Source organism: Phodopus roborovskii, unplaced genomic scaffold (genome assembly GCF_943737965.1).
Source record: "Phodopus roborovskii unplaced genomic scaffold, PHOROB, whole genome shotgun sequence".
NCBI classification, from domain to species: Eukaryota; Metazoa; Chordata; class Mammalia; order Rodentia; family Cricetidae; genus Phodopus; species Phodopus roborovskii.
The window spans coordinates 7,541,752-7,565,359 of record NW_026126515.1 but is presented as its reverse complement, the minus strand read 5'-3'; the positions used below and the strand labels follow the sequence as shown (position 1 = coordinate 7,565,359).

General features: G+C 44.7%; 1 protein-coding gene across 11 annotated transcripts in view; it reads right to left on the bottom strand.

The window, feature by feature from the left end:
* The window catches only part of Gpatch2l (G-patch domain containing 2 like), a 47,179-nt gene extending 46,889 nt beyond the window's left edge, over nt 1-290 (bottom strand). For 3 of the 11 annotated variants that reach the window (XM_051196376.1, XM_051196377.1, XM_051196384.1), the window contains exon 1: nt 130-213. The gene's annotated coding sequence lies outside the window, so the exon portion shown is untranslated. Of the gene's footprint in view, nt 1-129 lie in introns of all 11 variants that reach the window. The other 8 variants (XM_051196379.1, XM_051196382.1, XM_051196381.1 and 5 more) reach the window with 5 other exon arrangements.
* Between the last annotated feature and the right edge of the window lie 23,318 nt (nt 291-23,608).

Here is a 23,608-nt window from a genome sequence, read left to right as displayed (position 1 = left end):
ACGCGTCTGGAGCAAGGCCCCGCCACGCTCGGTCACTCGCCGCAGCCCCGCAATGCCCCGGGCCACCCCGCCGCAACCGGAGCCCGGAGCCCGGAGCCCGGAGCCCGCCCGGCGTGGGCCCAGCCTCACCGACACCCTGGCCCTCACCGGCCGCCGCAGCCGCTCGCACCCGGCGCCGCCTTCGGGGCCGAAGCTCTTAGCCCGGGTTTCCCTCTCTGACCTCATTTCCGGTCTGGGCCGGAGAGGCGGGGCTGCAACGGTAAGGGAGGGGCGGGCTGTAAGGGAGGACACTCGCCCGCCCTGCACTTCCGCCTTACGGTGCGCCCACTTCCGCTCCGCGGTGGGCGGGCCGCCGGGGAACCAGGAAGTGAGGCTGGAGGCAAAGGAGGACAGTGTGGGGAGGGAAACCCCTAAGGCCTGAGACACGACCTCTCCCTTGAGGTTGCTGACGTTAAGGGAAGTGGGTAACCTGCTTTCGCATTTAGTTACTCAAGATCTATGAAAGTGTACGTGGCTTGAGCAAAAAGCAAGCATTATAACTCAAAGCATAAAAGAAAGACTCATAATCCCATACTAAGTGAATGTAAGAAAGTGGAGAAGAGAGAAATTCCCTGTGGAAGACATACGCTCTCCTGAAGCATAACCCGTTTCCCCTTGAGTCACTCATGGTGAAGAACCTGGCAAGCATTACCCTAGCTAGGATCACGGTTAACATCAACAATTATGTTGATAGCACGAGATTGTTGTACAGTGTAAATGACAATTTATGGTGGTTTCCTTCCAAAACCTCTAACACCAATCTAATCTCGAGAAAGAAAGGGAGGGAGGGAGAGAGGAAATCAGTGAAAGGAAATGTATTGGGTCAGGGACCCCCAACACCAAGTTCTCTCCACAAAGGAGATTCATTTGCCCCAGAGGGACAGAGGGCAGGGAATAAGAGACAAAGCCAGGAGACAGAGGATGGGGGAGAAGGGGAAAGGGACAAAGGAAAAGGGGCAGGGATATTTGTCCCTGGATAGGGAGGAGACAGATGTGGCCCATAGGCAAATAGTGGTGTATAAAGGTAAGATGGGAAGCCCTGTGTTTAATTTTAATTGGGCATATTAATTAGCTGAGCCAAAGGAGCTTTGATTGCTGAACTTCAATACTTTGACAGCTGGACCTTGGTACTCAACCTGGGGAGGTGGAAGTAGCCAAATAAGGGGAAAGTCCTTGCTGGCTGGCTTTAGGAACGAAATCTAAGGGCAGAGGGAATAGGAGAATAGGGCAAGGCCTGCCAGAGCCATGTTTGCCACGCTCCAGCTGGCCAGAGTCCTTTCAATCAGGCCAGCTATGGTTGAAAACTAGCCTGCAGAATGCCTCAGCAATATTCCTCAAAACTGATAAGGCCATCAAAGATAAGGAAAACCATCTAAGAAACTGCCAGGTTTAGAGGAGCCTGGAGTCCCACAACTACATGTTATATACTGCAGGGATACTGGAATAGAAAAAAAGAATTATATGAAATATTAATCTGGATAAAGGATAGATTTTAGTTAATGATAATAATGTAGTAAAAGGTGATGGATTACCTGACTGTTCCAGATAGTTTTATGTTTTTGTGCCCAAATTCTGAACCCCCAAATCACCTAGAGACCCATTCCATTGCAAAAGCAAAGAATTTTTTATTGTTTAACAAGTTAACTGTCTTTAACTCAGGCCCTTTGTCTGTTCATCACTGCAGATGAAATAAGAAGGACCCCAAGGGGCTTCGAGGTGTGTAGGGAGGGTTATTGGGCAGGGCAAGGGGAGTGTCTAGGGGGTACGCAACAGTCTCAGGATTAGTGTGCTGCTGGGCTTGGGCAACGTGCCTGTGTTGGTCAACTGGTTGCTATGCCTATAGACCCTTCTAGGGCGGTTGCTATGCTCTGCACTGTTAAGCCACTTTTGCTGTAAAGCACCCCCAAAGCCTGCCAGCTAACTTCTGATTGGTTCCTTGCCACATGGAGGGTATCAGACCTCCTAGTGACTGGGAGGAAGGGCAAGATGATGCAAGCACTTGTTGTTGAGTCTCTTTTTGAAGCCTATCATGGCTGCTAAAGCAGGGGGCTGAGTGAGGGTTTGATCCCTTCAATGTCAGCTTGACACAAGCTAAAGTCATATGAGATGGGGGGGGGTGTCAGAGAACCTCAGTTAAGGAAATGCCTTCATAAGACCAGACTATAGCCAGGCCTTAGTGACTGATGGGGGGGGCAGGATGACACACAGGGACACACCCAGGCTGGTGGCCCTGGTTTCTGTGAGAAAGCAGGCTGACATGAGGAGTAAGCCAGGAAGCAGCTCCCTCCATGGCCTCTGCATCAGCTCCTTTGTCCAGGTTCCTACCCTATTGTGTTCCTGCCCTGATTTCCTTCAGTGATGAATAGTGCGTGGAATTGTAAGCCAAATAAACCCTTTCCTTCCCAAGATGATTTGGTCATGGTGTTTTGTCATAGCAATGAAGCCTTTAGCTAAGACACTGGGTATGATGGAACATGCCTATTTGCCCAGCACTTGGAAGTTCAAGGAAGAAGAATTGCCAGTTTAGGGCCAGTCTGAACTACATAGCAAGTTCCAGCCAGCATAGCAAGGCCTGGGTTAGAAAAAAACATATTAATTATGATTAATGTACTATATAATACAAAATGTAGACAAAGGAAACTGGGTGTGTGTGGCTTATATAGAAACTGTAGTATCTTCATAATTTTTCCATAAACCTAAAATTATTTTAAAATTAAAAGGTTTTTAAAGCTGGGTGGTAGTGGCACACACCTTTGATCTCAAGCACTCAGGAGATAGAGGCAGGCAGATGGATCTGTTTGAGTTGAAAGCCAGCCTAGTCTACAGAGTGAGTTCCAGGACAGGCTCCAAAGCTACAGGAAAATTCTGTCTTGAATCCCCCCCAAAAAAAAGTTTTTAAAAAATGTATATGAATTTTGACTCCAAAATTCTTCTAAGACTTACTTTAAGAAAAAATTTAAATGAACTTTTTAAAAAATGCTGAATGTATAAATTAATTTCTGCAGCATGCATTGAAGAAGAAGGACAGTGCTACTGACTAGAAATAGAAGTACATGATGGGGGTTTGTTAATGAGACCCTGGTACATGGATGAAACAGAATTCCTTGCAGCCTCTCAGAATTGAAGTCATGACACTGGGTTGTCCTCGGTGGTACAGCTTGTGCTCAGCAGACACAAGGCCCTCACTTCTATCCAAGCAATATAAATAAAAATTGATGCTGCAGGAGATTATTTGATGACATGAAAAGTTACTGATTAAGTCAGGCATGATGATGCATGCCTTTAATCCCAGCACTGGGGAGTCAGAGGTAGGTGGATCTCTGTGAGTTTGAGGCCAGCCCGGTCTGCATCAAGAATTCCAGGATTGTCGGGACCAGTCTCAAAAACAAAGTTACTGATTGATGGATGAATATATATGTATGTATGTATGTATATATATATATTTCTATAGGATGTTACATTTCAATAAAAATGATCCTTAAAAAGGTAGAATTTGACTTTTCATGCATAAAATAAATCAGGACTACAATTACATAGAAATAGGACCAGAATGTTACACTATATAACATTCCAAATGCTGGGTGCCATAGCGCAAACTTTTAATCCCAATGTTCATTATACAGAGACAGGCAAATTTCTGTGAGTTTGAGACCAGCCTGGTCTACATAGAGAGTTTCTAAGTAGACTAGCCAAGGCTACATAGTGAGACCCTGCCTCAAAATAAATAAATAAATGAATGAATGAATGAATGAATAAATAAATAAATAAAATCAAAATAGTTTCGCATAAATACCTGTATCTCTAATTTGTTGTTTTGTGGGTTCCCAGAACTGTCAGTAAACTGTTTGTGTAAAGAATTAGGAGAATGGGAGCTGGAGAAATGGCTGTGTGGTTCAAATCCTCAGTCTTCACATAAGACTAAGTGTAGTAGCCTGCTCCTATATCCTCAATAAAAATTACAAGTACCTCTGGGCTTGTTTGACAGCCAATATCCAAAGTCACCCTCTGTACACACACATACAGACACACACAGATACAGAGACACACACAGACAGTCATAGACAGACAGACACAGACAGACAGACACACACACGCACACACACACACACACACACACACACACACACACGAGATCACCCACCAAGAGTTAGGGGAGATGACAAAGATAACAAATTTGGAGCCAGAGTGAACCAGAGACTGATTAGCAAGAGAAGTCAAAAAGAGAAATGGGCTGGTGTGAAAATGATTCATTCTGTTTTGGACTTGGTGAATTTGTGACTCTCACAGGGCAGGAGATATGGAAATATCCACCAGGTACGCACAGCCGTCAGACCTCTGTTCTGCTCAAGTGGAAATCCTCTCCCACGGGCCTCATCTGTTCCTGTACTGTCACTTCCCTCCATCCACACGGAAAGCTCCCAAAAGTCTTAAATTCAGTGTGTGCTCTCTGCTAGATGCCGTGTGCACACACTCCACCAGCATCTATAGTTGAAGACATCAAAATATAGCGAGTTTCTTCCAAAGTTCCTATCAAATCTCACCCTGTTTGGGAAATGTCACTGCCACCAAGGCCCAACGTCCAAATCATCTAAGTATTTCCAGTTCTTGCTTCTTCTTCCTCCTCCTCATCTTCTTTTTCCTTCTGTCTAGCCTGTTATTCCGTTAAAGCTAAGCCTCAGGTTGCCATTCCTAGTGTCCTACCACGCCAGTCATCCTTTTTGTTTGCTCGCTGCCATTGACAGGTAGTCACTCTGCTAAATGACATAACAACAGCCCGACTGGTCCTAGCACTTGCCACCCCTCCAGATAAGCCATCTTTTGCTTGCACCACAGCGAACTCCCTAAAACATAATTTGGATCATGTCACTTCATCCATGGTCTACTGCCTTCTAGGTCACGCTTGAGCACGGCAAACCACTTGCTGCTTTCAGAACACCCTGGGGATTTGGGGGTGATTTAAAGGCTCAGAGCCAAAGTCACCTCCATGAAGACTTCTCCTTGCTTGTCCCCTTCTCTGGCCCACTCTCAGAATTTACCAGAATCTTTATTACAGCACTTTCTTCATTCAACCTTGAATTGGAGGCAATTATGAACAAGTTTGCCTCCAGAAATATTTACTGAGCCCCTTCATCCTCTCTGGCCCCTGGCTTAGCCCTGGAGATGTGACTATGCAAACAAAGCAAAGCCTGCTCCACCTCCTTGAAGCTCAGCCCTTTTCATCTTACTGGTGTGGCTCAGAGCTGTGTACACAGCAGGTGCTTGATGGATTCAGAAGTCAAATAAGTATGTGTTTACTAAATGCTAAGCCAGGAAATTAGAAGCACTTGCCACAACCCTAAGATGAGTTGTCAATGAAAACTCCATCTTTATGAAAAGATGGAAGCCATGAGCCGAGATTCAGGATAAAAGAGCTAAGGAGTCCGCTCATTTGATGGAGTTGTTGCCTAGCATGCATGAAGTCCCAGGTTCCAGCTCTAGAACTGGTGTAGTAGGACATGACTGAAGTCCCCTGGCTCAGGAGGTAGAGGCAGGAGGATTAGAAGTCACAGTCACCCTTGGCTACATAGAGGCAAGCCTGGGATATTTGAGACTCTGTCTCTAGAACGAGACAGACAGAGGAGAAAGAGAAGACCGAGGGGAGAGAGGAGCGGGAGGAGAGAGCGGAGACTGTCTCACTGCTTTCCCAGCCTGGTCACAATCACAGCTCTCAGCTGTGTCAGTACACCTTGGCTGGCTGGCTACTTCATCTTTCATCGCCACCGTTCTTTTCCTTTTCCCACATTTCCAGCTCAGATCTTCTCCAAACCAATCCCAGTCACCCAGGAAATTACCCAGAAGTGTATTGTTGTTCTTGTTTCCAGCAACTAAAGAGAGCAAGAGTGTTAGCGCTTACTTCGAAAACAAGTGATTCCTAGCAATGCATCCTCCTCTCCTGCCCCAGAACTCTTGTATCTTCTCTCTGTACATGAAACCTCCCTGGAGGTCGGGACTTAGAAACAGAGGGCGTTGATCAGTCCTTGGCAGCAGTGACAGACACAGAGCTGCTTTAAAGCGTGCCAAGAGAGGTCCGTGTTGTGGTCCAGGGTGACAGACATTCACCAAATCCTCCTACGCCACATCACTCATTACATCTCCCTCTCTTCAACTCTGCTGGATTTTGTGGTTTTGTTAAAGTAGTATTTACTAATGGCTTCCAATAGGCAGGCATCATATGAAGGCTTTGAAGGTGTTATTTTCTTCAACCCTCTTGTGTAGCTGTTTGAAACATTCCCTCCCTGAAAAAGAAAGGGGGATCCTTAATACTCAGTAAGTACCAGAAACTTGAAAGGCTAAGGAAGTACACAAATTTTAAAGGTGTCAGGAAGAGTCAGGAAGCCCCTTCCTGGGCTTATATAAGCAATGATGTACGATAGAGAGAGAAGACCTTCCACTGATCTACAAGACCTTCACAAGACCTTCGAGGAGTTTTAGGGATACAGATTTGCCTGTGCAAGCATAGGCTTTTTTTTTTTTTTCTTTTTCTTTACAAAGCAGCTGCCTTTGAGTCATCCATGTTCCTGTAAGTAGCCTATTACCTGGACTCCTGAAAGCAGCCATAATACTCACTGGTTCACTAAGCTAGTCTTGGGTGGGTCATTTTTTTTTTTTTTTTTTTTTTTTGGTCTGTCACCTGTGCCCTTTCTGAAGTAAATAGACAGACATTTGTTCACATCTCCCCAAGTGGAAAAGCATTCACACCACATCTCTCAATAACCATGTGATATCAGTGGTTTTTCATTTCCTATGGACATGTAATGAGTTGCCACATATTGAGTGGCTTGAATACCAGTTTATGACCTTACAGTTCTGTATGAAATTGGATGCAGGCACTTTGGACTGAACTTCAAGCATATGATGCCCCGTTTCAGAGGCTCTGAAGAAGAGTTCGTGTCCTGAACATCAACATTGTCACACCTAGACCATTATGCACCCACAAGGGAGGAGAGACAACACTTACGGTTCCAAAGGTTTTAATTCACCACAAATGTGGGTCACTGATTGATCAGGGCTGCAGGAAGAGGACTCGGGAGCCTTGTTTCTCCTGGAAGCCTTGAGCAGGGCAGAGGTGGGGTTTATAAGCATAAAAATCACAAACATTGGTCGCCAAGTTACAATTTTCACCAATCAGAAAGCAAAGATGAGGAACTTTGCTTGTGAGTCCCATCATTGTCAACTGACATACAATGCAGGCCTTTTTGATCTAACCAATCAGATTCTTTTGTTCCTTCTGTGGTTAGGAATAGCCATAATCTTTCTAGAGATGCATAACAACTATTTCTATGGTTTAGGGAGGAAGTGGGTCAGCCATTGGAAAGGCCTCAGCTCCCATAGGGTTTGGGAACCTGAACTTTATTTCACCTACAGATAAAATGGAGTCTGAAATCAAAATGGTTATACTCAGGCCAAAGTGCTTTTTGCCTGTTATCTTCAATCATCATCTAAAGACCACCTACCATTTTTGACGTGTGGCTCCTTCTACCAACTTCAAGAGCAAGGACATAGAAACACTTTGGCCTGTGTTCTGTCCTCATACTTCTAAGCATAGCTGCAACGGCCTCTCTGGTTTTAGGAGCTCGTGAGCCTAGACAGGGCCACTGCTGTGCTCCCATAGGCTTTGACTGGTTGGATTGGGGGTGGTGAGGAGTGGGTTTTGTTTGTTTGTTTTGTTTTGAGACAGGGTCTCCCTGTGTATCTCTGGCTCTCCTGGAACTCTCTCTGTAGACTGGGCTGGCCTTGATCCCACAGAGATTTGCCTGCTTCTGCCTCCCAAGTCCTGGGGATTACAAACATATGCTACTGCAGCCAGCTCAAGGTCCTTAACATTGATGACATTAGTAAAAAAAAAAATTCCTTCTGCCACAGATTCTTCCTAATACACCATTTGATATAGATGTTACAGATGAAAAAACAAAAACAAACAAACAAAAAACCTAGAGCTATGAAAAAGCTAAATCTGCCTGAATTCAGACAGAGGGCAAATGATGGAGCCAGGATCAAAATCTAGATTCATCGGATTCCCCAAGGTTATATAAATTAGATTCATGTATTCCTTATTCCCAATGGCATTCCCTCATGTTGCTTTGCTAATGCTGTTGGGATAAATACTGGTCAGTTTACCCAATGCAACTTTGTTTTCTCCGTTTCTAGAGACCAGAAATCACAGGAAACTAATAACTGGCCAACAGGATTATATCAAATACAGGGTCTCTGTGTATTATTTGGGGCTGGTGCAGCGGCGGGACAAGACCAGCGGCGGCGAGTGGAAAAACCATACTCCTTACAGAGGCCTGATCTTTTCTGAAGGGAAATGAGGAGCAGTGGATCTGGGGGAGAGGGGAGGTTGGAGGTGAGAACCGGGAGGAGTGAAGGGAGGGGAGGCTGCAGTTGGGATGTACTGTATGCAAGAAGAATAAGTAAAAAGAAAAGAATTATGACAGGAGACCACCTCCCCTCTTTTTCCTGGGAATTGAACTGAGTTTGACATCTGGGGTTGCCATAGCATCTTGCCAACCTTGAGGGAAGCAGAATAGAGGGACAACCTAGATCTCTCATGTGATCCCTGAACACTATATCAAGCAACTCTGACAGATCCTTTCCAGAATGTTCTGTCACATACAACGGTCCTATTTAGACAATTCTGAGTTGTCATTTCTGTTGCTTGCAGCCCAAAGTCCCTAGCTTTCCCATCTGCCCGCCATTTAGGCCATGCCTACCACTATCCTCTTTCTTAACCATCCTAAGGACTGAAAACCAATGCTGCCACTTACTTGAACAAACCCCACAACACCTCTCCTCATATTCCTCTCTCGATGACTTTATAGAAACGGCAGTAAAATGTATACCTGACTTTCTACCCTTGGAGACATACAAAGTGTTCTGCCATTGAAGCTTGGCATGGAACTAAAACCCTGAAGCTCTGTTCGGAAGTACTCTCTCACAGTGCAGGAGCCACATGGACAGGTAATGAGGAGCTAAAGAACCAAGCACAGATGATTCGACTCTGTTTGCTGGGCTTGTTCTCACATGGCTGGAGACCAGACATAAGAGCAGAAAGCGGGAGTCCTCAGAGGTATGGGCCGAGGCTGTTTAAGATAGAACTCAATGGGTGCTTGGATGAAGTGATGAAAGACTAGCTGGATGTGGCTTTTTAGATGGGCCATAAGGGGACAAGGGAAGAGGAGACTCCCCAGAACTTCCCTAGAAATACATAGACTATATTAGACAATTAAAAAACGCAGTCAGTCACTCATCACTTAGCAACAAGGATGTGTTCTGAGAAACATGTCCTGAGTCAGTTTCATCACATGCAAATATTGTAGAGCACGCTTACACAAACCCGGCTGGTGTAGTGCAATCTCTTGTGGTGGCCTCCTGACACAATTATGGGATGCAGTAAACACGAACTGTAGGAAGCTGCTGCTGGTGTAACACTGCACACTATTTTACAGCAACCTGCTCCTATAAGAGTAAAACATGTGCTCTAAAACAACAAAAAGTAATTCATAGCTGGGCGGTGGTGGTGCCTGCCTTCAATACCAGTACTTGAGAGGCAGAGGCAGGTGGATCTCTGTGAGTTTGAAGTCAGCCTGGTCTATAGAGTGAGTTCCAGGACAGCCTGTCCCGAGGCGATTCATATCATTATCAAGTATTACTATATATAATGATTTGATTATTTTATTTTTATTATATGTTTGTGTGTATGTGTGCTTGTTCATGTGTGTGCAGCCACATGTGTGTCATCTTCAGAAACACTGGCCACTTCTTTGAGACACGATCTCTTATTGGCCCAGAGCTCACCAATCCCAGGGACTCTCCTGTCTCCCTTCCCAACCCCTTACTGCGTTGCATGTGGGTACTGGAGATGGAACTCAGGTCCTCATGCTTGTGGGGCAAGCACTTTACAAACAGCCACCTCCCCAGCTTCTGCACAATCTTTGTACGTGGTACACTTTCATATATCCAGCAGTGCCTGGGTTTGTTCATGCTAGCATCACCACGAACACATGAATGATGGTTGTACTACACTATTACAGCAGCTGTAATGCCACTAATTGATAGAAATTTTTAGCTTCATTTTAATCTTACAATTCTATCCTTATGTATGTGGTTTATTATTGATATAAACATCCTTTTGGTGTGGGGAGGCCGGACTGTAATGGTCATCATCATCTTTTGGGCACTCAGTACATAAACATTAATGTGGACTAAGTCCTCTAAGGGTTATTCCTGGAAGAAATCATGTATCTGGGTATTATTATTATTATCTCTATTTTTATTAATTTTGTGTGTGCAATGTCTAGGTCAGAGGACAATTTGAGGGATTAAGTTCTCTCCTCCCATCTTATAGGTCCCAGGGATCAAACTAGGGTCTACAGCCTTAGCAGCTAGCATCTTCCCTGGGGCACAGCAGGACACATATAGATATATTAACTGTTAGGAATATACTGATGCAAAGAAAACCACATCGCTTTTATTAATTGATAAGATTGTTATATTAGTCCTCAAAATAACCCTATAATCTAAATCAGTGGTTCTCAACCTTCCTAAGGCTGTGTCCCTTTTATACAGTTCCTCATGCTGTGGTGATCCCCAACCACAAAATTATCTCATTGCTACTTCATAACTGTGTTTTTGCTACTGTTGTGAATCGCAATGTAAATAGCTGGTATGTAGGATACTGATATGTGACCCCGTTAAAGTGTCATTTGACTCCCAAAGGGGTCAAGACCCTTATGTGGAGAACCATTGATCTAAGTGATCCTTACACAGACATGGAAACTGGGAGTTAAGGCTTCAGCATACTAATCTGGGGGACAGGAAAGACACCCAGCCCATTACCGTTGAGCTCATATGTAGCCCTTGTCATCTTAACATGTATATCTCTGTTTTATATATTCAGTGGTAGCTTTAACATTAAAATACACATGCTAACTTAGCTTGCCTTCAAGTAAGATTCCTCTTGGTGCTCAGTGTAAGTTATGAGTTTCCCACCACTTCCTGCTGTAATGGGGGCATTATAATTTGAAAATTAAATACCCCAGCAGATTCCTGTGTTGGAAGTCTGTTTGCCCCCCAGCTGGTAATGTGATCTTGTGATCTTGAGAGGTTCTGCAAACTCTAAGAGATAGGACCTCGCTGGACAAAGCAGGCCACTACAGATGGGCTGTTGGTATATCTTGTCCCTGGTGCCCTCATCCTCTGTTTCCTGTTCACCCAAAGTTAAACATCTACCACCACATGCTCCTACTACCATGACAATGACATCCTGTGTCACCACAGGCCCAGAAATAACAGAGTTGACCATGATTTAAAAAAAAAAAAACCTACTAAAACCATGAGCCAAAATAAATGTTCTCTCCCCTAAGTTACTCTGTCAGCTTCGTAAAAGTAACCAGCACAGGGAATGACTAGAGAAAAAATAGGGAGTTATTTAAAATCAGTTTGACATGGCTCAGAGCCTACATAAACAACAACTTAACGTATCAGAGAAGGGGCTGGAGAGATGGCTCGGTGGTTAAGAGCACATGCTGCTCTTGCAGATGACCCAGGTTCAATTCCCAGTATCCACATGCTGGCAGATCACAACCATCTGTAACTCTAGTCCCAGGGGTTCAGTGGCCTCTTCTGACTTCCTCGGGCATCTCATGCATGTGATGCACAGACATTCATGCTGGCAAAACACCCATATAAAATTAAGTCAAGTTTTAGAAAACTTGGCGTTTATGGATAGTCATGTGTACGTACCAATCAAATGGTGATAGACATCAGTAACTCAACAAGAGTTATTTGTCCAGCTTCTTCTTGCAACTTTGTATGACAAGGACATCCTTTTCCTTGGTATGGGGTAGGGAGCAGACCACTCTGGAGTGGAAGGAAGTCTTTGGGTCCATTTTCAGTACAGTATCAGCATGTTATACAGCCCATTTCAGGGAAGAAGAGCTGAGAAGACTTTGTAGCTCCTATAGCAACCGCTGCTGTCTCCTTAGGGACATAGTGCCATATTTAAGTGGCAAGTCCTGGGCCCATTGGTTGACATACATTTTATTTCTTCATGTGACAGAATTCCCACAGTACATTGCTATTCCTTTGCCTTTAGTCACTTTGTTATTGCCTAAATATTTTAAATAAAATATTTTTAAAGTCACACAATTATTATCATCTTTGGTGATTTTTATTCCCTTATGTAGATTTAAATCTGAATCTGTAGTATCATTTCTGTCTGTAATATTTTCTTGAGTATTTCCTGTTATTCTGGAATGTTGGTGATGATTCATTCAGATCTGATCTCTCTGAAAAAGTCTTTATATTTTCATTTCTGGAAAAAGGTCTTTGGTGGAGAATCCTGGGACAATGTTTATTGTTATTAATTATTATTACTGGGGTTTTTGAGACAGGGATTCTCCGTGTAGCCCTGGCTGTCCTGGAACTCACTCTGTAGATCAGGCTGTCCTGGAATTTAAAGATCCACTTGCCTCTGCCACCCAAGTGCTGGGACTAAAGGCATGCGCCACCTCTGTCCAACTTGTTTATTCTTTTTAAAGTGTTGCTTCACTGTCTATGGCTTATATCATTCAAAGACTCAATCTGCCATCCTTCTTACCTTTCTTCGTCTGTGTCTTTGTACTCATATTGCTGTTATGATTGCTCATCACTGGCTTTTAAACGGGATGGTTTTAGATTTACATTATGTATATGAGTGCTTTGCTGCACAAATATATGTGTACAACGTGAGTACCTGGTGCCCATGAGCTCAAAAGCAGGTATTGGTGTACCAGGCTTTTTCCCAAAGCATAACACAGAGACTTCTTGTTTTGAATGCCCAGTTTAGCTTAGGCATGTTTCTGGCTAGCTCTTTTAACTTAACCTGTTTCTCTTTATCTACCCTCTGCCTCCGGGCTTATTACCTTTTTTCTGTGTATCTTACTTTCACTGCTTCTCTATGTGTGGCTGGCTGACATTTGCCTGACTTCTTGCCCAGGCATTTCTTGTTCTCCTCTCTTCTTCTCTCATTCTTCTTCTTTTCCTTTTCAAGCCTAGAGTTCTCCTCCTGTTTATTCTCTCTGCCTGGCAGCCCCGCCTATCCTTTCTCCTGCATCCCTATTGGCTGTTCAGCTCTTTACTAGACCACTCAAGTGCCTTAGTCAGGCAAGGTGAAACAGATACAACATATCTTTACATTATTAAACACATATCCTCACATCTTTAAACAAATGCTGCAAAAACAAAAACCTTTACAGAGTTAAAGTAATATTCTGCAGCATAAACAAATGCAATTCATCTTTGCTAGTTAAAATAATATTCCACAACATATTGGTTCCCTGGAACTGGAGATATAAGCAATTGTGAAGCACCATGTACACATTCTGGGACCTGAACCAGGTCCTTATTCTCTGCAAGAGTAGCAAGTGCTCTTATCTGCTGAGCCATCTCTCCAGACTTTATCTCTGGCTTTTAGAAATTCTGATGCCTCTTTATCATGTTTCTTGTCTTTGATGTGATAGGGTTCCTTACATCTCTGCATTTTTAATTTTTATTAACTTTAGAAAACATTTTTTTGTTGTTGTTGTTGTTTGTTTTGGTTTTTCAAGGCAGGATTTCTCTGCAGCTTTGGAGCTTATCCTGGAACTCACTCTGTAAACCAGGCTGGTCGCAAACTCACAGAGATTTGCCTCTCTCTGCTTTCTGAGTGCTGGGATTAAAGGCATGGGCCACCACCACCTGGCTAACTTTAGAAATATATTAGTGATTTTTTTTTTTTATTTTTTGAGGCAGGGTTTCTCTGTAGTTTTGGAGACTATACTAGAACTAGCTCTTGTAGACCAGGCTGGTCTCAAACTCACAGAGATACGCCTACCTCTGCCTCCTGAGTGCTGGGATTAAAGGCATGAGCCACCACCACTCATCTTAGTGATGATTTTTTAAAGTATTTTTCTCCTCCCATTTCTCATCTACTTCTGAAACTCACATTACAGACAGCTCCTGACTTAAAATGGTTCAATCTTCAACTTCCTTTATTTTGCAATGGCATTTAAAAGTATCCATATGACTGTTCTGGTTATATGTTAAATACAGTGGTCAGTAAATAATATGAGATTCTCTGTACTTCACTACACAATGGGTTTTATGTCGGACTCTTTTCTTGGATTGTAGGGTCAGGTAAACATTCTGACATGTCTGGATAGGTTAAGCTATGGTGATCAGCAGGTTAGGGGTGTTAATTGTATTTTAGACTCCTATTTTCAAATTATTATGGGTTTTTGGGGATGTAAGTCCACTTAAAGTAAAATCTGCACACATATTTGAGGTTATTTTAAGTTCTTTTTCAACCTTTCTTTACATTTTCTGATTTATTTTATTTTATTTTATTTTGGTAGGGGTGGGGATTGAAACAGGATTTCTCTATGTAGACTTGGCTGTCTTGTAACTATATAGACCATAGACCAGGCTGGCGTTGAACTCACAAAGATTTACCTGCCTCCGCCTTCTAAGTGCTGGAATTACATGTGTGCAATGCTTTGCCCAGTTCTTCTAAATTTGAAAAATGTTTATTTTATTATTTTTGTGTGCATGTGTGGGCCTGAAAGCATGTATGCAGACTCCAGAAGAGAAGGACAGATCCCTTGGAGCTGGAGTCACAGGCAATCACGGACCAACCCATGTGGTTCTGGGAACCAAGCCCAGGTCCTCTGCGGGAGGAGCAAGTGCTGTGAACCACCGAGCCACCTCTCCAGCTTCCTTTCCTTTCTATCTTTCCTTTGCTTCCTCCGTTCTACCCTGTATTCTTTATTTCTTTTCCTTTTCCTTTTATTTGTGGCCTTTTATTTTAGGTAACTTGTGCCACTGTTTTCAAAGTCAGTCATCTTTTTCATCCGCAAGATCAAACAGGCTATTTATCCCATCTGATGTATTATTTTCATCTCAGATGTTGTGTTTACATTAAAGCTAGATTTGACAGATCTTTTTTCTTTTTTTTTTTTTTTTCTGTTACTGTTGTGGTACCTGGCACCATTTTTCTATTAACTTCTCAACTGAAGTTCTTCCTTGATATATTCAATATTTTTCTTAACTTCTTAAACATATGAAATATAGAAACAGGGTTTTTTTTTCTTCCTTCATTTTTACAGTGTTTAATTTTCTTCAAGTCAATTTTTACTAGTCTACTAATAGGCCATCATTCTTGCTCACTAATTCTGCCTTTTAGCAATGCTGAGTTCTGTTTTTATTGATTAATTTTCTTTATACTATAATCATAATTTTGTTTTGTTTTTCAAGACAGGGTTTCTCTGTATTGCTTTGGAGGCTGTCCTGGAACCAGCTCTGTAGACAGGCTGGACTTGAACTCACAGATATCTGCCTTCCTCTGCCTCTGACTCTCGAGTGCTGGGATTATATAATCATAATTTTTTATTTTCCCCAACACTGCTGGATGCTGGAAATATTTGCGTTCCTCTGATTGAGATGGGGGAAACAGTGTTTCTTGCTAGTCCATTAACATCCCTGTTGGCCAATTTTCACAGCTAAAGGACAAGTTGGAGATCTGGAGAGATGGCTGAGCTGTAAAGTGCATGGGCTGCTCTTCCAGCACCCACATGGAGGCTCAGGACTGTCAGGAACTCCAGCTCTAGAAGATCTGAAAAACTCCAGCTCTAGAAGATCTGACGACCTCTTCTGACCTCTCTGGTACACACATTGTACGTCAATATACATACAAGTAAAACACATAAAACATACAATTAAGCTTTTTTTTTTTTAAGAAGAAGGAAGGTGTGGGGGGGGGACACACAAGCCTGATAACCTGGATTTGGATCCCCAGGGCCCACATAAAAGCTGGATGCAGTAGCAGAAACATCTGTAATTACAGCAGGCAGAGAGGAGAGACTCTCCAGATGCTCTCAGTAAGGCTAGCCTGGCTTATACAGCATCAAAGAGACAGGAAGGCAAGGACCAGCACCTAAAGGTTGTCCTTTGACCTTCACACATGTGCTGAGGTGCACATACTCTGGTTTACATTCATGAGTACATATGAATATATTCACACAGCTAACAAACCTATACATAGCAATTTGTTTGTTTTATTGTTGTTGTTGCTTTGTTGTTGTTCTGTTTTTTTTCGGGGGGGGGGCACACATTTAAGACAGGGTTTCTCTGTGTAGCCCTGACCATCCTGGAACTTGCTCTGATGTCTAATATGTTTTTTAAACAAGAAGGAAGCTTTAGGTTGGCTTCCTTGATTTGCTTGGCTCTGCTGTTCGCAGGCTTTCAGGGAGGCAGAGCATCATTCAAAGAAAGTGTGATGGTACCAGGCTCCTCATCTCATTGCAGCCAGGAAGCAGAGAGAAAGAGAGGAAGGAGTTGGGGATAAAACAGTTTCCAAGGCACACCACTGAAGCCCCAATCCCTTAACAGAGGCCCATCTTCTAAGTTTCCATCGGTTCTCAATGGCCTGTTAGAATATAAACTCATGAGTGGATCAATTCATTCATTAATCCAAGAAGTCAACATCCTCATGACCCAGTCATTACCCACAGTCCCTTCCTCAAAACATTCCTGCATTGGGAACCAAACCTTCAACACCTGAATGAGTGTTTGGGAGTACAGGACTGTTCGAAGCTGAAGGTAGATACCTCACACCCTGTGTTGCATTTAGTATCTTTTACAGATCTGGCAGCTGTAAATGAGTAATCCCCACCTCCCTCTAGCCCAGATAGTCCTGGGTCCTTAAGAGTCCCTTTAAATCCTTCTATCTGGCCATTCACTTCTCTAGCTCATCTCTTTTTTCACAATATCTGGTCAAATTCAGCAGCCCAGAGCATCCAACCCTTTCAGAATTCTGCCTGAGATACTCATCACTCACACCCTTAAGTTCACTCTCTTTTCCAACCTGCATGGCAGTTCCTTCACATCCTCTCTAGCTCTTGCCTTCCAAAAACAATGCTCTGATGTCACAGTTCCACTCGGGTCTGGCTTAGCCACACTGGATCTCTCGGCATCTATTTGTACATTAAGTGTCTGTCGTCACATTGATGATGCTTATCAAGTCACCTCAAAACATAATATTTGGGCAGAGGAGATGATTCAGCAGGTGTACACACTTACCACCTGTCCTGATGATCTGAATCTGGTGGAAGGCGAGAACTGGCTCTTGCAAGTTGCCCTCTGACCTCCACACACAGGCCATGACACACCTATACATACACACATACAAGCAAATAAGAATGTAAAGAAAAATCAGTGTAGTTGCTTAGGAGAGGGAAATGAATGAGAACGATGTATAATGATACATATGCCTGAAGAGGCCACAATGAAACTCATTGCTTTGTGTGCTAATGTTTAAAAAAAAAAAAAGAGTTAGCCAAGATAGCTCTGCAGTCGAGGCACTTGCTGCCAATCCTGGCAATGCAAATTTGATTCCTGAGACCCACAGAGTAGAAGGAGAGTACCAACTCCCTCAGGTCCCTCTGAATTCCCCTGTGTACTCTGTCTGACTCATGTCCTCACATAGACACACATACTCTCTCTCTGTGTCTCTCTCTTACACACATACACTCACACATATACACATGCACAATAAACAAATGTTTAAAAAGATAATTCTTAGTCACTCAAAACAACGTTCATTCAGCAGCTCTCACAGATCCCCATGTTTGCTGGGATGTTCTATCTGGGCCACGCTGGTCATGGTTGGGTTTACCCAATATATCTACGGTTAGGTGAAGGCTGTACATTATCCTAGGACCACTTGACTCTCCCTTTATGTCTACCACATGCCTCCAGCAAGCTGATAGAGAGAGCCATGTTCTCCTGACCAGAGGCCAGCTTTTACACGTCCTTCCAACCAAAGGACTCAAGAGAAGAAGCAGACATGCTCTGTGCTTAACACGTTTCCAAGTCCTGCTTGAAATAAGCTTGCAAGTGACAACTTCGCCAAAACAGGTAGTCATGGAACCAAGCCCAAACTCACCAGGCAAATGCAGTGAGACATTAAAGAAAATAACAACATCCAAAACAAACTCTTGGGGGTAGGGTCGGTACTGAGATCCATTTCCCACCCGCAAAGTGGCTGTCAGAATGGTACTATTATAACACCGTGCCTATTTCAAATTAGGAAAGTGAAGTATGCACAAATTAAGAGCCCCTGCCAAGGTTATGTTCGGAGGCCTTGGGACTTGAACCCAGGTAAATTGGTCGTGGAGTCCTGTAGTTCAGCTTAGTGCCATGTTACCTACTACGGATAGGCCCAAGGAAGATCCAGCCTTGGGTGCTGCTTTTCTGGCCTCTCTGAGCCTTCCACAGCCTAAACTCTGAAAATGAAGCCCATGGAGAACGCCCCGCTGTTTCTGCACCCTAAGTACCCATGGCCACACCACATGGAGAAGCCATTCAGGGGTTAAAAGCAAGGAAGAGAGAAACAAAGGAAGGAATAAAGTCAAGAAATGTGCCATGAAGCTTCTTGCAGCGTAAAGCACAGAAAGTCATTTCCAACTTCTTTCATCTCCAAGATGAAGCCACTAAATAAAGGGGCAAAGCGCCGAACACAAGGGCTTTTAATCTGTCTCATCTCCTTCATAATAACTGCAAATTTTCCCTGGGCCCCTGGGAGGGAGCTCTTCCCTGCGCTCAGCCTTATCTCCCCCTCCACATTGCTCGCACGCTGCCCGGGCCGTCCCGGCGAGGCCTGGGGGAGCCGGCTCTCCCCGCCACATTGTTCAGCGGCCCGGGGCTGGAGGAGGGCTGCGGGCCGTCAAAGGGAAGCGGGCTCCGCGCCTTCATTAACGCGGCCTTTCAGCCGCACGCATATCAGAGCCAGGCCTTTTCAGAGGCACTAATTAGCAATTTGGAGCCTTGCCCCCTCTGGAGAGGCGCCTTCAATGTAACAAGTGGGAACTGCTGGGCTCCCTTTCTTCTTGCACTTAATATTTATTGTTTTCCATTTTCTCCCTCTCCTGGTCTGTCCCCTTCTCAATCGCCCCATTGTCCAGCTCACCGCCACCAGATAAGACCTGGAGGGGGGTGTGTGCATCATTAATCACTCTTTTTTAATTCTTGGCTAATGATAACTTTCTTCTCGAACTGAGAGAAGTTAATCTTTTTTGGATGTGGAGAGAAAGGAGGGAGTCAGGCAGATTTGGGAGGTGGGGGGGGGATTAGAGACAGATGGGGACCACTGAAGGGACTCGCTATTCTACCCACCCAGCTCTCCAACTTTCCTGGTGACCTGTTGGCTATTTATAGCTAGACCCGTCAGTTTCCCTGCCCCTTTCACCCAGCGTCAGCCTGCATCAGCTTTTATTACAAAAACTCAACGTGTTCTTCATGGTTCTGCTGATGGAGCGGGCAGGTGGTTCAGCCATTGAGAGCACTTCCGAGTTGGAGTCCCAGCACCCAGGTGGTGGCTCACAACCATCTTGATTCCAGCTCCGGGGACGTGGGGCCCTCTTCTGGCCCCCACAGGCACCACACATGCACAGTGCATTTACATATATGCAAGCAAAACACTCATACACATAGCATTAAAATAAATAAATTTTCATAAAATAAAGAAGTCCCGCTGAGAGGCTACCCGGTCTGTGAAGCCAGTATTGATTGTCCTCATTGAATATCTCTACTTCCTCCCGTGGTGATCCCATATCACTTTTCATAAGCTGTGAACTCCATGCATCTTGAAGACTGTTTATAACTACAAGCATACAGACACCAGATCTTGGAAGTACCCACATCCTTCACAGGACCAAGGCTTTGCGATGGATAAGTGAACTTGTCCAGACTCCCAACTGAGGAGACCTTTTCTGTACCAATCAAACATTTAAGTAGCACTTGCTATGTTCCACATGCCATTCTGAGTACTCACAGACTGTAATGGTTTGGATATTAAATGTCCTCCAACAGTTCATGTATAGGAAGAAGGCTTGCTCCTGAGGGCCATACTATTGGCTTTTTAGAAGGTGAGGTCTAATGGGACATCCTTAGATTGGTAGGGGTAGAACCTTGAAAAATGAAATTCTGGCTCTCTCTCTCTCTCTCTCTCTCTCTCTCTCTCTCTCTCTCTCTCTCTCTCTCTGCCTCCCCTTCCTGTTACCCCTCTTTCCTGGCTTGTATTATGTACTCAGTGTAACACACCTTCCTGCCACAATATGCTGCCCTGTCCAGAGGTTCAAACCAATGTGGCTGAGTGACCTTGGCCTTGAACCACCAGAACCTTGAACCGAAATGAAGCTTGTGATCTCAGATATTTCATGACAGCAGTACAAAGCTAGCTGACTGACACACATCATCCGTTTAATCTTTATCACAACCTAAGGAAGCAGTTTTGTCCCCATGCTACAGGTGAGGAAATAAAGCCACAGAGAAAGTAAGTAACTCGCAATGCTCTCAGAGCTGCTAAGCAGTGGCGCCAGAATTCAAACTCAGGCTCTTCAGTTGGTTGTAGTGTCTTGGTTCGTAAAGACAGTTCAATAGGATGTGAGCATCACCTTAGACCTCTGCCTCTTTACCTGGACAGAGACCTGACTGGAAGGGAGTACACCAAGCATACAGGCAGGTTTAGGAAGGGTGGTACATGTGACAGACAGACCCACACAGTTCACCCAGAGACCCACACAACAGTTAGGCCAAATAAGCACTACCAGTGGAGGCTTATCCTGGGCCCTTGGTCCATGGTCAGAGCCCTTGGTAACTTGATCTCACTTTTTGCCCTGGGCCACTCCCTCAATGAGGCAGCAGAAACCACTTCCCAGCAAAGCCTGGGTTCTGAGCAGAAGTGAGTGGGAGCAACATGCTCCACTGGAGAGGGAGGACAGGAGAGCCCCTGAAAATCCCCTCCGAATTATAAACATATCCTCTTTAAGTACATTTCTAAGGATAACATTTGTATTACTCTGTCCTGTGCCTGCAGATAGGGCCTGCTTATCGCCTGCATCTCCCTTCCTTTCTCTGCACTCTGCTGGGAGCAGTCTCTATCTGAAGCCACGCTGGCAATCCGCTTCTTGGCAATTGTTTCGATCGAGGGGAAAAATTAATTTCTGCCTATCGTTAATTGAGAGAATTGTGTGGAGGGCGAGGGGAAGGGAGGGGGGAAGAGAGGAAGGAAGGAGGTGGAGGGGAGCAATCGTGTTATTAACCGTGTCCCTTTCATAAGCAAATATCCCGATTGCCATCAGTGAGATGAGAGGCTCATTAATGCTGGAAGCAGAGGTGATTAGAGAAGTCCTCAAGAGCCACTGAGTTAAGCTGGAGGGAGGGTTGCAGAGATCTGCAGGCCCAGGGAGTCTGGGGGGACTGGGCTAAGCGAAAGCCATTGGCCTCTGAGACAAGCTTTTAGCTATTCACTCCTTCTCCACCCTGTCCCTGGTTTCGCAGCCCAGTGTTCCCCCCCAAAAAACATCAACTAGTGTTGAGAAGAAAGGAAACAAGTGAGTGAAACTTCACAGAAGTCGTGTCCCTTCTAGAAATCCCACCCTGACCTGAACTGGAAGTCTACAGAGCAAATTGTCTGCCCACTGTCACAATGTGCTTTCCGACAGTATGTGTTTTTAAACGATGCAGTTGTCTTCGTGCTGTGATTTGACAGTTCCCATCAATTCCTGCCTACTATTTGCATCCTGCCTCCATTGTCTGGTCTCTCCAGGCCTGGGAATTCTGTCCCTGGTCAGGTAAGGGCTGCAAAGCTGAGACCTGCCAGAAGCAATGGGCATGGAAACTGGAGAGGAGAGGTAGATGGATGAGGGGGGCAGGTGATGCAAGGATGGATCACTTCTGGACCACTTCTGATTTTACCATGTGAACCGATCCTAACCTGCCATGCTCTCCATCAGGGGACTTACCTTTCTAATTTGGCCCTGAGACCTTCCCCAAGGGAACTGTACTTGGCAGTAGCACCCCCTATACACATACACATACGTGTACACACACATACACAGCTCATGCGAGAAATGTGTGAGCATTTACTCCCTCCCTAGTTAGTGGGAGGTGGGCAGGAGTATATGGATAAATACTTCAGTCACCAGAAGGAGTAAGAGTATATTTCTTGCTCAGTGCAGACAGCCTATTGGAGTCAGATTCCACAGTCTACAAAGACTCACACATCCTCATTCCCCCTCCTTCTTAGCCTCATTCTCTCCACCCTTCACTATTGCTACTCAAACTATCCATACCAAAGTCTGCCTCAAAGGGGCATAAATGAAGACAGTGGCCTTACTGACCTCCCAGTTCAAAGGGTAGAGGAGGCCATGAGGGAGCATGGCTTCCAATGACTCCATTCAACAGAAGACCAAGAACCAAGGAGTGCCAGCTGCAAGTTGAGCCAACAATAGGAGCTAGAGACAGACACTGCTGGGCCTTGGTTTGGAAGAGCTAAGCACACAGCCTGTAGCAACATGGCCCAGGGTCAACTCTCCAGGGCAATGGCAGCCTTTGTGCCTGGGCCTAGCATGGCCATCTCTATACACTTCCAATCCTTGCATAGTATGTTTTCTGTAGACTTCTCCACTATAAGCCCCTTTAGGCCTCAGGCTCCATTCTAAGCTTGACTTTAAATCACATGCTTTGCCGAAGGCACAAAACAGGGCCAGGCAGAAGCATATATATATATATATATATATATATGTATGTATGTATGTATGTATGTATGTATGTATGTGTATATATATATATACACATACACATACACACACACACACACACACACACACACACACACACACACACACAGTCTGGAAACCTTAAATACTCTCCCCACACATTCTGACTCTAAAAACAAGACAAGAATCCAGATGAAGAAAGAGCCCAAGGAAAGAACAAGAAATGAAGAAAAGAAAAGGGGGGGGGGAGAGGTAAAGAGAGGGAGGGGTGCTTGGAGATTTTTAGAACAATCTCCATTCTCTACGGTGCTTCTGTTTAAAAAAAAATGAAAGGAATGATGGAGAAGGGGAGAGAGTCAGACAAGTTTAATGATGTGTGTTCAAAGCTCAGATTGGAAAAATGACAGAGAAAAGCAGCCTGTTTCGGCGCTAATAAATTGTTCTCTGCCGTAAGAGGCGCCTGTCGCGGCATTAATACAGGCCCCTAATACACGGGTCAGGGTTAAGTAATTCTCTCCGGCAACTTAAGCGAATAATGAAGCTGGCAGCGGCTGGTGGTGCTGAGGGGAGATGGTCTCTGCCGCCGGCACTTTGTCTTCATTTATTATGCCAGCGGCGGCACGGACTGGAAGCCTCCACGAGGAGATATCGCTTCATTTCGGCAAGGTAATGAAAGCCGGGTTGGGGGGAGGATAAACCAATTTGCCCGCTGACACTGGGAGGAGTGATTTGCGAACTCCAGAAGGGGAGAGGAGGGTCCAAGCACAAGGAGGCACAGGCTGAGCCAGTTGGACCAAGGCCCTTCCCCGAGGTCTGGTCTGGCATGCAGTGAGCACTGGAGCTAAAGCGGGGAGGGAACATGGACAAATACAAAGATGTAAGTGAGAGGCGAAGGACCCATGGGGGTGAGGGGAAGGGCAGAGAACAGGGCAAGAGAGGAGAAAGTCACAGAG